Source organism: Mobula birostris, chromosome 9 (assembly GCF_030028105.1).
Source record: "Mobula birostris isolate sMobBir1 chromosome 9, sMobBir1.hap1, whole genome shotgun sequence".
Lineage (NCBI taxonomy): Eukaryota > Metazoa > Chordata > Chondrichthyes > Myliobatiformes > Myliobatidae > Mobula > Mobula birostris.
The window spans coordinates 77,133,647-77,150,394 of NC_092378.1; the positions used below are offsets into that span (position 1 = coordinate 77,133,647).

Consider the following 16,748-nt stretch of genomic DNA (forward strand, 5'->3'; position numbering starts at 1 on the left):
TCACCTTTTTTGCCCATTCTTTGAAGTTGTCCAAGTCCTACTGCAATTGCATAGCTTCCTCAGCACTACCTACCCTTCCACCTATCTTTGTATCATCTGCAGACTTTGCCACAAAGGCATTAATTCTGCTATTTAAATAATTGACAAACTATGTGAAAAGTAGCGGTTCCAACACTGACCCCTGAGGAACACCACTAGTTACAGGTAGCCAACCAGAAAAGGCCCCCTTTACTCCCACTCACTGCCTCCTGCCTGTCAGCCATTCCTCTATCCTTGCCAGTATCTTTCCTGTCACACCATAGGATTTTATCTTGTTATGCAGCCACACGTGAGGCACCTTATCAAATGCCTTCTGAAAATTGAAGTAAATGAAATTCGCTGCTGCTTCTTTGCCCACCCTGCCTGCTACTTCCTCGAAGAACTTTAACAGATTTGTCAGGAAAAATTTCCCTTTACAGAAACCATGATTACTTTGACTTATTTTACCATTGGTCTCCAAGTACCCCAAAACCTCGTCCTTAGTAGTAGACAACACTTTCCCATAATTTCCTCTGTTTGTTTTCCTCCCTTAAAGAGTGGAGTGACATTTGCAATCATCCAGTCCTCCGGGACCATGCCAGGATCAAGTGATTCTTGAAAGATTATGACCAACACATCTGTTATCTCTTCAGCAACCTCCCTCAGGACTCTGGGATGTAGTCCATCTGATCCAGGTGACTGATCCACCTTAAGACCTTTCAGTTTGTCTTGCACTTTTTTCTTTGTAACAGCAACGGCACTCACTCTTGCTCCCTGACACTCCTGAACCTTTGGCACACTGCTAGTGTCTTCCACAGTGAAGACTGAAGCAAAGTACTTATTAAGTTCATCTGCCATTTCTTTGTCCCCCATTACTACCTCATCAGCATCATTTTCCAGTGGTCCAATATCAACTCTTGTCTCCCTTTTGTTCTCTATGTTACTGAAAAAACTTTTCGTGTCCTGCTTTATATTATCGACTAGTTTGCCCTCATATTTAATCTTTTCCTTTCTTATAGCTAATAAAATCTGGTTCATTACATAACACCCAAGCCAGAACTGCCTTCCTCCTAGTGGGCTCAACCACAAGCTGCTTTAAAAAGCCATCTCATTGGCATTCTACCTCCATGACCTGGATGAACACATCAACGTCGTTTGGAAGCTTGCATGCTTTGAGGACTCCATCAGGCAGTGGCAACTCAGAGCCACCCATACTGAAGAGCTGTGGATGAGATGCCAGATGAAGACTGATCCAACCTCGGTTTCCAAATGGACAGACTCATGTCTGCTCCTCCTGGGCCGCACCTGAATTAGAAGTATGTATATCATTAGAAACAACAACAATAATAGGCATTCTACAAATTCCTTCTCAAGGGAACCTGATTTTCCCAATCTAACTGCATATTGAAAACCACCCTGACTATCTTAACATTGGCTTTATTACATGTATTGGTTCCAATACGCAGATGACAACAGTGTTGCAGCTCTTTCAGAAAACCACCTACAACAGATTCTGATTGCCTTCAACCATGCATACACAAAACTTGGACTTACCATCAATTCCAAGAAGACTCAGATCATCTATCAACCGTCACCAATTGAGACAAATCAGGTAGAACCATCATTTCAACTTGGCGAAACAACCCTGAAAAACGTGGACCACTTTCCCTATCTTGGAAATCAAGTTCCATCAACACTGTCTTTGAAACATCTTAAATATCAGCTGGGAAGATAGAAGAACCAATGTCAGTGTGCTAAATGAAGCAAAAAAAAAAAAACCAAGCATTGAAGCCTATGTCATCAAGAACCAACTAAGATGGAGCGGTCATGTTGTTCGGATGAAAGACGAACGTCTGCTGAAACAAATCTTCTACTCCCAGCTTAAAGAAGGCAAACGTAAAAGAGGCAGACAACAGAAGAGATTCAAAGATGTCTTAAAAGCCAACATGAAAATATGTAACATCGACATCACCAATTAGGAAACCAATGCCAAGGACAGGAGACTCTGGCAAGCCATCATCCGAGAAGGAACAGCAACTTTTGAAGCCAACAGATGTGCAGATTTAGAAGAAAAGAGAAGAAAATGGAAAGAGAGGCAGCAACAACCAAAGCCGGATCTACCATCTGGAACTACCTATCCTGAATGCGGAAGAACTTTCAAAGCAAAGATTGGACTCAAAAGCCACTTGAGAGCCCATAAGTAGATCAATAGAACGAAGACCATCGTCCTCGACCTCGAGGGATAGCCACGGTGGATTACATGTATTTTCTATCTCCTGTTATAATTTATATCCCACATCCTAAACGTTGGAGGAGTGAGATGTGATGAATCAATTTTTTGATCCTTAAGAGCCATGGAAGAAAAGTGATACCTTCTAAATGGCTTGTTTCTTGATTCCATCTTGACATAAATTTGGGGATTGCTTTGTCAAACACCTTTGCTTCATCCACAACAAGCAGGATTTCTTGGTGGCCAACTATTTTAATTCCAATCCATGTGCCTATTTTGACATGTCAGTCCATGGCTGCCTCTACAATACAATGAAGCCACTCTTCCGATGGAGGAACAACAACTCATATTCCTTTCGGGTACCTCCAACCTAATGGCTTGAACATTAATTTTTCAAACTTCTGGTAGATTCTCCTCCTCCACCATTCCTCTTCATCCATTCCCCACTCTGGCTCCCCTCGTACCTTTTCTCTTCTCACCTACCTATCACCTTCCCCTGGGGCCCCTCCTTGCCATTCTCCTATGATTCACTCTCCTTTCCTATCAGATGCCTCCTACTTTAGCCCCTTACTTTTCCATGTATCGCCTCCCAGCTTCTCCCTTCATTCCTCCTTACCCCACCCACCTGACCACCCATCACCTTCGAGCTTGTACCCTTTCCCCTCCCCCACAGGCTTATTCTGGCTTTTTCTCCCTTCCAGTCCTAATGAAAGGTATCAGCCTAAAACATTGACTGTTGATTCCTTTCCATAGATGCTTCCTGAGTTGTTGAACTCCTCCAGAATTTTGTGTGTTACTGTGGATTTCCAGCATTTGCAAGATCTTTTGTGTTCACATTATTTTTCAGTTGTTTTGATCTTGTGCACTAATACGCTTTCTATTCTTTTGGAAAGCAAAAACATAAGCTTGGTTTGGAAATTCAAAGCCTGCTCTGCTTGGAATTTTCATGACTTTGTACATATTTCCTATGGAGCATCAGGAAAACTCACCTCTGGCCCAGGATACTGACAGACTTTTACTGCTGTACCATTGAGAGCATACTCACCAACTGCATCTCAGTATGGTATGGCAATTGTCCTGAACCGGACTGCAAAGCACTCCAGCGTGTGGTGAAAACTGCCCAGCGGATTACCAGCACCCAATTGCCCACCATTGACAACATTTACCATAAACGCTGCCTGGGCAGGGCGAAAAGCATTATCAAGGATTCATCTCACCCTAACCATGGACTTTTTACTCTCCTCCCATCCGGTTGGCACTACAGGAACCTCTGCTCCCGCACCAGCAGGCACAGGAAGAGCTTCTTCCCTGAGGCTGTGACCCCGCTGAACCTCACATCACAGCACTACGCAGTATTGCACCCAAATTGTTATGTCTCAGTACTTTTATATTTGTGTGCTGTAGCACTTACTTTTTATTTGCAGTTATTTTTGTAAATAACACTATTCTTTGTATTTCTGGTCAGATGCTAACTTCATTTCATTGGCTTTGTATCTGTACTCAGCACAATGACAATAAAGTTGAATCCAATCTAATAAAGTTCTACTTTTATTAGTAAGTATTTTCTTATAATTCATGTTTAGGATTTGGAATCTGAATGTTTATCCTACGTTGTAAGAGGGTTCATCAAACAGATGGGAGCATGAATAACAACAGGAATAATTTGTATTGACAGTGGCTCTGCAGAGAACAGAACTAATAAAAATTCATGGACATTTCAGGAGGACAAAATTGGAAAAGTAAGTATGTAATACTGAGGCTTTATAAGGCATTGTTCAGACTCCATTTGGATTATAGTGAACAGTTTTGGGCCCCTTATCTAAGAAAAGATTACAGACAGTTCACAAGAATGATCCTGGGAATGAAAGGGTTAAGATATGAGGAGCATTTAATGGCTCTGGGCTGTACTCACCTGACTTTAGAAGAAACCTATCAAATATGGAAAGCCCTACTAGATATGGTGGAATTGGACAGGGTGTTTCCTATAGCCTCAGAATAGAGGGACATCCCTTTAAAACAGATGAGAAGGAATTTTGTTAGCCACTGCTTCTACATCGACTCAGCCCTTGGGGGCTGGCGTCGGGCACGATGACAGACTCTCCACTTCTCCCTCTCCCTCATCAGTGTGTTCAGTTCATCTACATTAGCCGCGCCGCTGTCTTCTAGAAGCGTGTTGACCATAGTCTTGGGAGGCCGATGGTGTTGAATCACCCACAAAACTGCCGCTCACTGGATGCAAACACGAGGAAATCTGCAGATGCTGGAAGTTCAAGCAACACACACAAAATGCTGGTGGAACGCAGCAGGCCTGGCAACATCTATAGGAAGAAGTACAGTGGACGTTTTGGGCTGAGACCCTTTGTCAGGACTAACTGAAATATACACACATTCTTTCTCTCACTCTCCTTTTTCTCCCTCTGTCCTTCTCTTCTTTCAGTTAGTCCTGATGAAGGGTCTCGGCCCGAAACGTCGACTGTACTTCTTCCTATAGATGCTGCCTGGCCTGCTGCATTCCACCAGCATTTTGTGTGTGTTGCTCACTGGATGTTTTTGTTTCTTGCACCATTCTCTGTAAACTCTAGAGACTGTTGTGCATGACAATCTCAAGAAATCCGCAGCTTCTTGGATATTCAAACTATCCTCTGACACCAACAATTATTCCATGGTGAAAGTCACTTAGATCATATTTCTTCTCCATTCTGATGTTTGCTGTGAATAACAATTGAACCTCTTGACCTTGTCTGCATACTTTTGTTCATTGTTAGCTGCCACACGATTGGTGGATTAGATATTTGCATTAATGAGTGCATGTACCTAATAAAGCGGCCACTCAGTGTAAATAAGACACAGCAATGTATCTTGCAGGGAGGAATGTCGATAATTTGAAGAAGAAAATGTGAGACAAGTAGAATAAATGATCAACTAAAAGTTAGCCTGGACACTCTTGACCAGATGCAGACAGCAGGAATAAAGTAATGTAAATTTATTTGTGTTATTTCATACTGTTGCTGTTCAATTCAGATTGATTTATCACATGTATGTTGAAACATAGAGTGAAATGTGTTATTTGTGTTAACAACCAACAAAACCCACATTCCAGTGCCAACGTAGCATGCCCATAATAAAAAAGACATGTCATGAAAATTAGAGCATTTGTATATAAATCATTGGAATTGGGTGAAAAGAAATTGAAATTCCAGTAAATAATTTTGAAAAATATCAAAAGTCTTGAATATTTATGACACCAATACAGTTTACAGAATTCTCCTGTGCTAGAACAGATCTGTGAGCTAAGATGAGGAGGTGGATATTTAATGCAAAACTACAATGAAAGTCTTTAAAGAAAAGTTTGTAAAACTTCTGTTGAGGGTTAATGTGCCATTGTTATTTACTAGGTCAGTGGCCACTTTATTGGGTACAGGAGGTTCATGGCCTCCTGCTGCTGTAGCCTATCCACTGCAAAATTCAGTTTGTACGTCTAGAGATGCTCTTCTGCACGCCACTGTTGTAGCACATGGTTACTTAAGTTTCTGTTGCCTTCTTGTCAACTTGAATCAGCCTAGCCATTCTCCTCTGACCTCTCTTAACAAGGCAGTTTTGCCCACAGAACTGCCACTCACTGGATGTTTTTTTTCCCATTTATCAGACTATTCTCTGTACACTTTAGAGAATATTGTGTGTGAAAATTGGAGGAGCTCAGCAGTTTCTGAGATACTCAAACCACCCCATATGGCACCAACAATCATTCCACAGTCAAAACTTCCTCCCTTACCACCATTCAGGGCCCCAAACAGTCCTTTCAGGTGAGGCAACACTTCACCTGTGAGTCGGCTGGGGTGATATACTGCGTCCGCTGCTCCCGATGTGGCCTTTTATATATTGGTGAGACCCGACGCAGACTGGGAGACCGCTTTGCTGAACATCTACGCTCTGTCCGCCAGAGAAAGCAGGATCTCCCAGTGGCCACACATTTTAATTCCACATCCCATTCCCATTCTGACATGTCTATCCACGGCCTCCTCTACTGTAAAGGTGAAGCCACACTCAGGTTGGAGGAACAACACCTTATATTCCGTCTGGGTAGCCTCCAACCTGATGGCATGAACATCGACTTCTCTAACTTCCGCTAATGCCCCACCTCCCCCTTGTACCCCATCTGTTACTTATTTTTATACACACATTCTTTCTCTCACTCTCCTTTTTCTCCCTCTGTCCTTCTGAATATACCCCTCGCCAATCCTCTGGGTCCCCCCCCCGCCACTTGTCTTTCTTCCCGGACCTCCTGTCCCATGATCCTCTCGTATCCCTTTTGCCTATCACCTGTCCAACTCTTGGCTCCATCCCTCCCCCTCCTGTCTTCTCCTATCATTTTTGATCTCCCCCTCCCCCTCCAACTTTCAAATCCCTTACTCACTCTTCCTTCAGTTAGTCCCAACGAAGGGTCTCGGCCTGAAACGTCAACTGCACCTCTTCCTAGAGATGCTGCCTGGCCTGCTGCGTTCACCAGCAACTTTTATGTGTGTTGCTTGAATTTCCAGCATCTGCAGAATTCCTGTTGTTTGCTCTCTCATTTCTCTGTTTCTGATGAAAGGTCCTTGATCTGAAATGTTGATTCTGTTCCTTTCCCCTCTGATACTAATTGACCTGCTGAGTGCTTCCAGCAATGTCTGTTCCTGTTTCAGATTTCCAACATCTGTTGTTCTTGGCTTCATATGCTATTGTGGCCACCTTTGTCTTGTTCTGTTTCACTGATTGCTCATTAGAGCACCCTTGGTCAATTTGATCTGAACCCTTCACTCAAAAGTTATCTAAAATTTATTTTCCATCTTGTTTTAAAATGACTCAACGACGCTCAACAATACACTTGGCAATTTTACACCATTGCAGATGAATCTACTATCCAGCATGTCTTTGGGATTTTGGAGAAAATCAGTACTGCTGGAGGACCCTTGCACAGTCACAGGGAGAATGAACAAGCTCTACACAGTGCTGGAGTCTCTGGAGCAATGTAGCAATACCGTACTTCTACCAGTTGCTATTCTCTTAAATAATTGAGTGATATGCTTAACTTCCCAACCTAAAGAAACCGTTCCTGAATTGGAAAGAAGATTTTTTTGAAATAAGCTTAAAAACCTAAAGTGCTGAAATGCCCTACACATCAGGTGGCATGTTTAGAGAGAGCAGGCCTGAGCTAAAGTGTCAGATTTAAAATCCAAAGTAAATTTATTATCGAAGTATGTATATGTCTCCTGAGATTCATGACTATGATTTGTAAAATTATAATTAGTGCTTCCAAAATGTTCTTAACTTACATAGAGCAGTACAGCGCAGGTACAGGCCTGTCACCCACAACGTTGTGCCAAACCAATTAAATTAGTAATCAAATAGCCAACTAAACAATCCCCTCCGCCAACAGAATGTATGCATCCTTTCATTTTCCTTGCACTCTAACTGACTATCTAAACATCTCTGAAGTCCCTTATGTATCTGCCTCTACCACCTCCCCATGCAGTGTATTCCAGGCACCCACCACTCTCTGTGTAAAAACAAACTTGCCCCACACACCTGCTTTGAAATTATCCCCTGTCACCCTAAATGCATGCCCTCTAGTATTAGACATTTCATCCTGGGAGAAAAGTGCTGTCTTCTCTATCTATGCCTCTTGCTTTGACATCTTGGGTGTACTGGTGTAATAGCAACATTTAAAAGATATTTGAATAATTAAAAGGAAAAGTTGGAGAGTCTGAGATGCGAGTTTTAGTTTCTTTTTCACCCTAAGTGAGACAATCACATCACATGGTAGTGTCACGATGTAGGCAATTCGCTTTTTACATATAACCTGTAATGAATTACTTAAGCAAAGAATGCTTAATCAGCAACATATTTACAAGATTACTCAAATATTAATGAAATATTAAATACACAGGAGGGACAGGATAATAGTCAGAATGGGTGAGTTGGGCTGAAGGACTTGTTTCTGTGCTGTATGACTCTGAGCTGGAAAAATTTTGTGCAGAACAAAGAAGGAAAGAAATGCATATTTATAAACTTTTTTTAAGGTTGTGGTTTATATAAACACTTTGCAGCCACGCGTTCTGTATTCATACTCTTTCACTGGGTAAGGCTCTCTATCAGGTGAAAATTAATCACTTAATAATTAGAAATTTTGTTTATCAAACTTCGCACATCCTCGGTTGGTGTTGTGGGAATTGCAGGCATTTGTGTCCTTGTCCACTTCAAATAACAAACTAAGCTGGTTGTAGAGGTTAAAGTACTGAGGTTTTGAAAGACCATCTTCAATGGGGAAGATTAATCATATTGTCTAAAAAGTACCATAAAAACTAAAGCAAAATCAAACTGAGTAATTTGAATGCTAATATTTTTGTAATTGTATTTGCTGGGCTATTAAGATCTACTTTTTTAATAGAATAACTGGTTTAGTTCCTGTCCCCTATATAGATTTTGACCAGTGGAATAATGTGACATTTAAGTCTATGCATGCAGAATGCCTGTTGTACGATTAAGATATGCATTAGATGTATTATTTCTCTAAGAATACCCCACTCCTGACATTTGATGACTTTTGGGAGAGGTGTGGAGGATTCTAGTCCAGGCGCAGAATAATAGTTAGGCATGAACTAGATGGGTCGAAGGTCCTGTTTCTGTGCTGTGCTGGTTTACTTTAAACCACTTATGGGTTGTCAATGATATACATGAAGATGAATCAGGGAAAGCACTGTTTCTGCTTCTTTACACAAAGTTATAGTACTGAAATGGCATTTGGCCTAACCAGTCTGTACTAGTAATTGGCATGGATACGACCCTCTGGCACACCATGGCCATGCTGACCCTCTTGCCAATCTGCATGAATCTTATTTGCTTACGTTACATTCCAAAGGACGGGAAAATTGCAAATGTCACTCCACTCGTCAAAAGGGAGGGAGGCAGAAGAAAAATTATAAGCAAGTTAACCTGACCTCAGTGCTTGGTAAGATGTTGCAGGTGATTGTGAAGGATAAGGTTTCAGGGTACTTGGAGACACATGATAAAATGGGCTCAAGTCATCATGGTTTTCTAAAGGGGAAATTTTGCCTGACAAATCTGTTGGAATTCACCGAAGAAGTAAAAAGCAGGATAGACAAAGGAGAATCAGTGGAAGTTGTGTACTTATATTTTCAGAAGGTGTTTGACAAGGTGCCACATATGAGGCTACTTAACAAGATAAACGGCCATGGTATTACAGGATAGATACTGGCATGGATAGAACAGTGCCTGATTAGCAGGAAGCAAAGAGTCAGAATGAAGAGGGCTTTTTCTGATTGGCTGCCGGTGACTAGTGATGTTCCATCAGGGTCGATGTTGGAACCACTTTTTACATAATATGTCAATATTTGAATGCTGGAATTGATGGCTTTGTGGCCAAGTTTGCAGTCTATATAAAGCATAGGTGGAGGGGCAGGTAGTTTTGAGGAAGCAGGGTGTCTGCAGAAAGACTTAGACAGATTAAGAGAATGGAGAAGAAAGTGGCAGATGGAATACAGTGTCAGGAAGTGTATGGTCATACACTTCAGTGGAAGGAATAAAAGGGGGAAAATTGAATGGGGGGCGAATTGAAAAATCCAATGAGCAAAGGGACTTGGGAGTCCTCGTGCAAGATACCCTAAAGGTTAACTTGCAGGTTCAGTTGGTGGTAAGGAAGCCAAATGCCATGTTAGCATTCATTTCAAGAGGACTAGAATATAAAAACCAGGATGTAATTCTGAGGTTTTACAAGGCACTGATGAGTAGTGAGAGCAGTTTTTGGCCCCTTATTTAAGAAAAGATATGCTGACATTGGAGAGGTTTTAGAGGAAGTTCACTAAAATGATTCTGGGAATGAAAGGCTTGTCATGTGAGGATCGTTTGATGGCTCTGGGTTTGTAATTTCTGGAATTTAGAAGAATGATGGAGGGGAGAGTGGGGAAGAAATCTCATTGAACCTTTCAAATGTTGAAAGGCCTAGATGTGGAAAGGATGTTTCCCGTACAAAGTACAAAGTCATTTATTATCAAAGTATGTATAGTATATACAACCTGAAGATTTGTTTCCTTATAGGCAGTCATAAAACAAAGACACCCAATAGAACCCATTTTAAAAAAAAGACCACCAAACATCCAATGTGCAGAGAAAAAACAAATCGTGCAAACAATATAAGTAAGTAAATAACATTCAGAACTGAAGTTCAGGAAAGTGAATCCACAGCCACCAAGCCAGTCATCACTATAGCCGATTCAAGAGCCTGTTAGTTGCAGACCACAGTCTCAGTTCAGCACAGAGATGAGTAATCCTTGCGGAGCAGCAAGCTGAACCGACCCAACCCTCGCCTTCAGCCCTGACATCCTGTCCTTTTCAATCTGGCCTGGTGCTTAAATCGTCCAAACCTTGGGTTGCTCTTGCTCTCAGAGTCAGGCCCTGCTACTCTTATACATTCTCTGGCCTGGGCTCTGCCACCTCAATTCAGCCTGTACCCAACCTTTACAATTTGGCCCGGTACTTAAATCAATCAAACCTCAGGTCTTTGCTTGCTCACTGGCCCGGGCCCGGGCCCAGGCCCCACTGGCTTGACTCTGCTTCACCTCAGTTCTGCCCCATTGAATCGCTTCAAGCCTGCTCCAGCAAGAGCTGAACATTGGCTTGTTCTCCACTCTTAGGCCCAGCGCCTCGATTCGGCCCATACACAGCACGCCGCCAATTTCCTGCACCTTGGGGGGAGGGAGGGGAGGGGGGCAGGGGTTGGGGGAGAGGGAAGGGGGAGGGAGGGGGGAGAGGGGGGAGGGGAGGGGGGAGAGGGGGGAGGGGAGGGGGGCAGGGGTTGGGGGAGAGGGAAGGGGGAAGAAAGGGGAGGGGGCAGGGGTTGGGGAGATGGAAGGGGAGAAAGGGGAGAGGGTGGAAGGGAGGGGGAGAGGGTGGAAGGGAGGGGGAGAGGGTGGAGTGGGGAGGGAGAGAGTGGAGGGGAGAGGTGGGAGGGAGGGGCGAGGGGTGGGGGTGAGGGGGCGGGGAGGTGGAGGGGGGAGGGGGAGAGGAGAGGGGAGGTGGAGGGGGAGAGGAGAGGGGAGGTGGAGGAGGGACGAGGGGGGCGGGGAGGTGGGAGGAGGAGGAGGGCGGGGAGAGGTGGAGGGAGAAGGAGAGGGGAGGGGGTGGAGGGAGGAAACTGTGGGGAGCAGGTGTGTCCGCCTGCGCGCTCACTCACAGAGACGCGTGAGGCCTGCACAGCGCAAATGAGCGGGAGCGCGCCGGCGGCGTGCGGCGGGTACGGCCGTGTCTGAGGCAGCGGCGCGGTTAACGGCGGAGGCGGCGACGGCGGCCCGAGGATTTTGGGACCGGGCCACCGGGAGGATGAGGCGTCTGCGATAGAGCTTGGGTCGCAGGTAAAAGAGAGCGGCCGGCGCGGCCTCACCATCGCTTCAGAGCCAGGGTGGTGGGTGTGTGTTGGTGGTTAGGGGAGGGCGGCGGGAGCTTCAGAACAGCCGGCAGGCTTCTGTCCCCGGTGAGGGGTGAGCTCGGTAGGTGGCTGATGGCAAGGGGTGACCCGGCCGGTCGAGGTGTCCGGTGGTACGCTGATCGGCGCGGCGTTTCCATTGTGAACGGCTGCCCGGCGTTTGGAGCAGCGGCTCAGCTCTTTGTGGGGTGATGGTGGTGGGATGGAAGGGGAGGAGGTTGGGAAATCGTCACTCAGCTGAGGGATGGTGGTGGGACGGGGTGGTTGTGGCGTAAAGGAGAATTATTCCTGGCTTCAGGTGAAAGAGACCCTGGGTGTGGGGGTAATGGTTCGGGTGGTGAGGAGGCAGATGAGGGAAGTCAGAAGGTGATGAACAGTGGAAGAAGGGATGAGGGGCAGAGGAAGGAGCTGGGTGGGGGCAGGAGCGGGAGATAGAGAATTGAGGGTGTGTAGGAGGAGGGGTTGGTAGAGGAAGTGGGGGTGGAGCATGTGAATGGATGAGAAGAAGGTGGAGGATGTTAGTGCGGGAGGGTGTGGATTTGAACTGGGAAAGGGAGTGCAACGGGATAGACAAATTCGGGGATGGGGCAAAGGGTAGTCAAGAAAGGGAAGATAGGGAGGTACTAGTGGTTGAAGGTGGACAGACTACAGGAAGGCAGATAGAGGGGAGAAAGGGAAGGGGGCAGATGGTAATTGTGAGGTGGAGATGGGTGAGTGGTGGCTTGGAGTGGGGAGGAAAGATTGGGCTATCAGGATTGGAGAATGGGGGAGGTGCGAGATCAGGTGAGGGCAGGACGGAGAATGGGAGGGGAGTGTGAGAGGAGGGGAAGGCAGGTGGGTTGTTAGGGGAAGGAGGATGGTGGGAGGTATTGAATTGACTTTATTTCTTACATCCTGCACACACGAGTAAAAATCTTTATGTTACGTCTCTGTCTAAATGTGAAATTTATAGTAATTTGTAATAAATAGTATGTGCAACAGGATAGTCAATATAGCATAGAAATACAAGTAAATAGTCTGCAGGCTGCCTCGTTATTTGAGATAAGGCCAATCAATACAGCATCATCACCAAATTTAATCAGCAGATTGGAGCTGTGGGTGGCGACATAGTCATAGGTATACAGAGAGTAAAGGAGGAGGCTTAGGACACAACCCTAAGGGGCTTCTGTGCTGAGGGTCAGAGGGGCAGAGGTGAGGGAGCCCACTCTTACCACCTGCTGGTGTTCTGACAGGAAGTCCAGGATCCAGCTGCACAAGGCAGGGTGAAGGCTGTAGGGAATTGTGGTGTTGAATGCTGAACTGTAGATCAAGAACAGCATTCTTACATAAGCATCCTTCTCCAGATGTGTAAGGACAGTGTGTAGAGCAGTGGCTATTGCATCATCTGTCGATCGGTTGTGTTGGTAGGTGAATTGTAGGGAGGTCCAGTGTGGTGGTAGCATGCTGCATATGTAGTCCTTGACCAGCTTCTCAAAGCATTTGCTTATTCATGAGGTCAATGTGACAGGACACCAGTCGTTCAGGCATGTTACCTTGGTCTTTTTAGGCATAGGACCGATGGTGGATGTTTTGAAGCAGGAGGGCACTCAACACTGGGAGAGGGAGAGATTAAAAATGTCTTTAAACACACCTGCTGCGCACATCCTGTGTACCTGATGCCATCCGGTCCCGTAGCCTTGCAACTGTCCACTTGTTGGAAACACCTGCGTCCTTCAATCTCAGAGATGACCAAGGTGTAGGTCGCATCGGTGGCTCTCCTCGGGCTCAGTGTTGGCAACATTGAACTGAGCATAAAAAAGATTTGGCTCATCTGGGAGAGGGGCAGCAATGTTGGCAGCACCACTGCACTTAGCTTTGAAGTCTGTGATGGTGTGCAGACCTTGCCAATAAGCTGCTTGTGTTGTCGTTAGAGAGTTGTGTCTGGAGGTAGGAGTTGGAGAGGAAAGGTGTATGAATTTGCTGCTTCTATGAGTGTGGACAAAAATACTGATGGCAGTGAGAATGCAGCTACTTTTTACAGTTGTGAACTTTAATACCAATTTCTTTTGGCGACTTGTTCATTTCCTAGAGGTTAGACAGAAATTTTGAGCAGAAAGCAAGGATTCAATATTCTTTGTCTATGTAACAGTCTTTGGACCACTGCTTGAACCACGTGGATATCTGCACAGTGTTATAGGGACAGCAAAGTTAATGTGGGTCAAGATAGTTTACATTTATGGAGTAGGGGCATAACCACTAGGAAAAGAGAGTTGTATCATTAGGACAGACTTCATTTGAAAATCAGTTCAGGTGTTGACCAATCACAAAAACATAAGTGATAGAAGCAGAGGTAAGTAATTCAATCCTCCTGCCTGTTTTGCTCTGCTATTTCACAAGATCATATTTGATATTTTGTTTCACAACCACTTTTTCTTCACTATTCCCATTTCTGTATACCTTTAATATCTTTCAAATATATCAGTTCTCTATCTGAAATGTATTCTGCTTTTAAACAAAATTTGGTTCAGGTGAGAGGTATTAGGGGCATCCAATAATGGATAAAATGGAAAGTCTATTGCTTGAGTGGATTGATGGGTGTAGAAAGCGTGGTGTAACGTTAAGTTTTCTTTACTTAAGAAGAAATCAGTCAGTCTTTTTAATAAGCAGAAAGCACTGGACAATGGTAATAAAAGTGTTGCGAAAGTGGAACTTAAAGGTAGTTATGGGTGGTTTGATCGGTTTCTGAGGCGAGGGCAGCTTCATAGTTTAAGCAGTGGTGTCCAACCTCCGGTCCGTGGACCGATACATTGCCACGCAGAATGCAGCGGTAGTTGGAACGCACCCAGCACATCTTTAAGAAAAAAGCTGAAATAAACAAGCTAATTAATTAGGTGCCGCTTGGCACGTAAATGTTGGCCCAGATCATAGGCGATTGCCGATTGCGTCAGGTGGTTATTCGTATAAGCAAGTGTTAACTGTGACGAAACTGCAATTTATTGGAGTCTTCCCGATTCCGGTAAGTGAAACTACACTGTACATACATTATTTCTATTTTATATAGGCTGTGTATTTTTATGTGTTATTTGGTATGATTTGGCAGCTTCATAGCTTTAAGGTTACTGGAGAGAGTGTTTCTGCCGAGAGCGCTTCCGCCAAAGGTGCTTCTGTGAGATTTTTGCTGCGCTAGACATTGCTGCAGAAAAGTATTTCTACTTTATATAGGCTGTGTATTTATCATATCATTCCTGCTTTTACTATATGCTACTGTTATTTTAGGTTTTATGTGTTATTTGGCATGATTTTGTAGGTTATTTTTTGGGTCTGGGAACGCTCAAAAATGTTTCCCATATTAATAAATGGTAATTGCTTATTCACTTTAGGACATTCCAGCTTACGAACCATTTCAGACGAACGCTCTACCTTCGGATAGTGGGGGAAACCTGTATATATTTTTTGATAGAGCCGAAATAGCAGAGTGGTATAGTAACGGTAAGAGAGTGATAGGGATAGGTGAAACATTATGTAAATTATTCAGCAAGAAATGAGTACAGTCTGAAAAATAGGAAAGACATTTCAGGCTACTACTCTGTATGTTGAAATGGCAAAACACTGGAATAAACGGGAATGATCTAATATCCATTGGGGGGACACTTAGTGGCCACTTTATTAGGTACACCTACACACTTGCTCTTTAATGCACATATCTAATTAGCTAATCATGTTGCAGGAGCCCAATGCATAAAAGCATCAGACATGGTCAAGAGGTTCAGTTGTTCAGACCAAACATCAGAATGGGAAAGAAATGTGATCTAAGTAACTTTGACCGTGGACTGATTGTTGGTGCCAGACAGGGTGGTTTGAGTATCTCAGAAACTGCTGATTTCTGGGATTTTCATGCACAGCAATCTTTAGAGTTTACAGGGAATGTTGCGAAAAGCGATAAGAAAATCCAGTGAGTGGCAGTTCTATGGGCGAAAATGCCTCGAAAATAAGAGAGGCAGAAGAGAAATGCTGGACTGGTCTAAACTGACAGGAAGGTGATAGTAACTCAAATAACCATGCATTACAATGGTAGTGTTGCAGAAGAGCATCTCTGAAGTCATAGCATGTTGAATGTTGAAGTGGATGGGCTTCAGCCCCAGAAAAACACAAACATACACTCATTGTCCACTTTATTAGGTACAGGAGATAACTCATAAAGTGGCCACTGAGAGTATTTGCAAGATGACCAAGGATAGGCAGCATGAAAAAGGAGATATGTAGGTTGTTATTAAAGAATAAACGGGACAGTGTTCAGGTTTAGAATCTTCAAAGAATAGAGTTTCTGTTCAAATGGTCTGTTTTACGATTCCACGGGCAACTTTATTGGCAACCTTACAGGCAACAAGTTCGAAGGTAGATGTGCTGTAGTTCAAGTTCAAGGTTATTGTCATTGAACCGCACTCATATACAGCTAGACGAAATACTGCTCTCCCGGGACCATGATGGAAAACGCAGTGGGTCTATCTGGTCAGGTCACTCGTCTGAGTGCTACTGGTACCATGTAACCCAGTACTACCTGTCGCATGGTCGGGTGGTCGGCGACTAAACCGGCTCCCTCACCAGGCTTGCCTGATGAGGCGGGTGGCTAGACACCCTGCAGGATGAAAAACAATACCTGTCAAAGGGTGGATGAACCCTCTCGTAGGGTCAACGGCCATCTAGCAAACATGTGTGGTGAAGCGCGGAAAGGGCATCTCTTGCATTGAAGCTTGGTCTGGCCATTCACTGCACCAGAACTTCCCACAGCCGTCTCGGACCCCACCATGCGGCTGGATCTGGGAGGGGATGTCGAGAGGGTGGATCTGGACCTGTGCAACCCCCTACTCACCTAAAATCCACTCACGCACACACTGTTCCTTTCTGAGTGGGGTACCACCCCGCTAACTGACTGAAAGGAACCATCATCATCCTATGGGATGGATAGCCAGAGAGAGAGAGAGAGATATCACATACAGCATGTCTAATAATATTAGCACAATAATATTAACAGATAATTAAAGA

General features: G+C 44.4%; 1 protein-coding gene across 6 annotated transcripts in view; it reads left to right on the forward strand.

Annotated features, from left to right (window-relative positions):
* The window catches only part of fam49bb (family with sequence similarity 49 member Bb), a 198,066-nt gene that overhangs the window by 4,454 nt on the left and 176,864 nt on the right, over positions 1-16,748 (forward strand). For 2 of the 6 annotated variants that reach the window (XM_072268287.1, XM_072268290.1), the window contains exon 1: positions 11,530-11,655. The exons of 3 other annotated variants lie outside the window; for them this stretch is intronic. The gene's annotated coding sequence lies outside the window, so the exon portion shown is untranslated. Of the gene's footprint in view, positions 1-11,527; positions 11,656-16,748 lie in introns of those variants that run through there. One more of the 6 variants, XM_072268293.1, reaches the window with a different exon arrangement.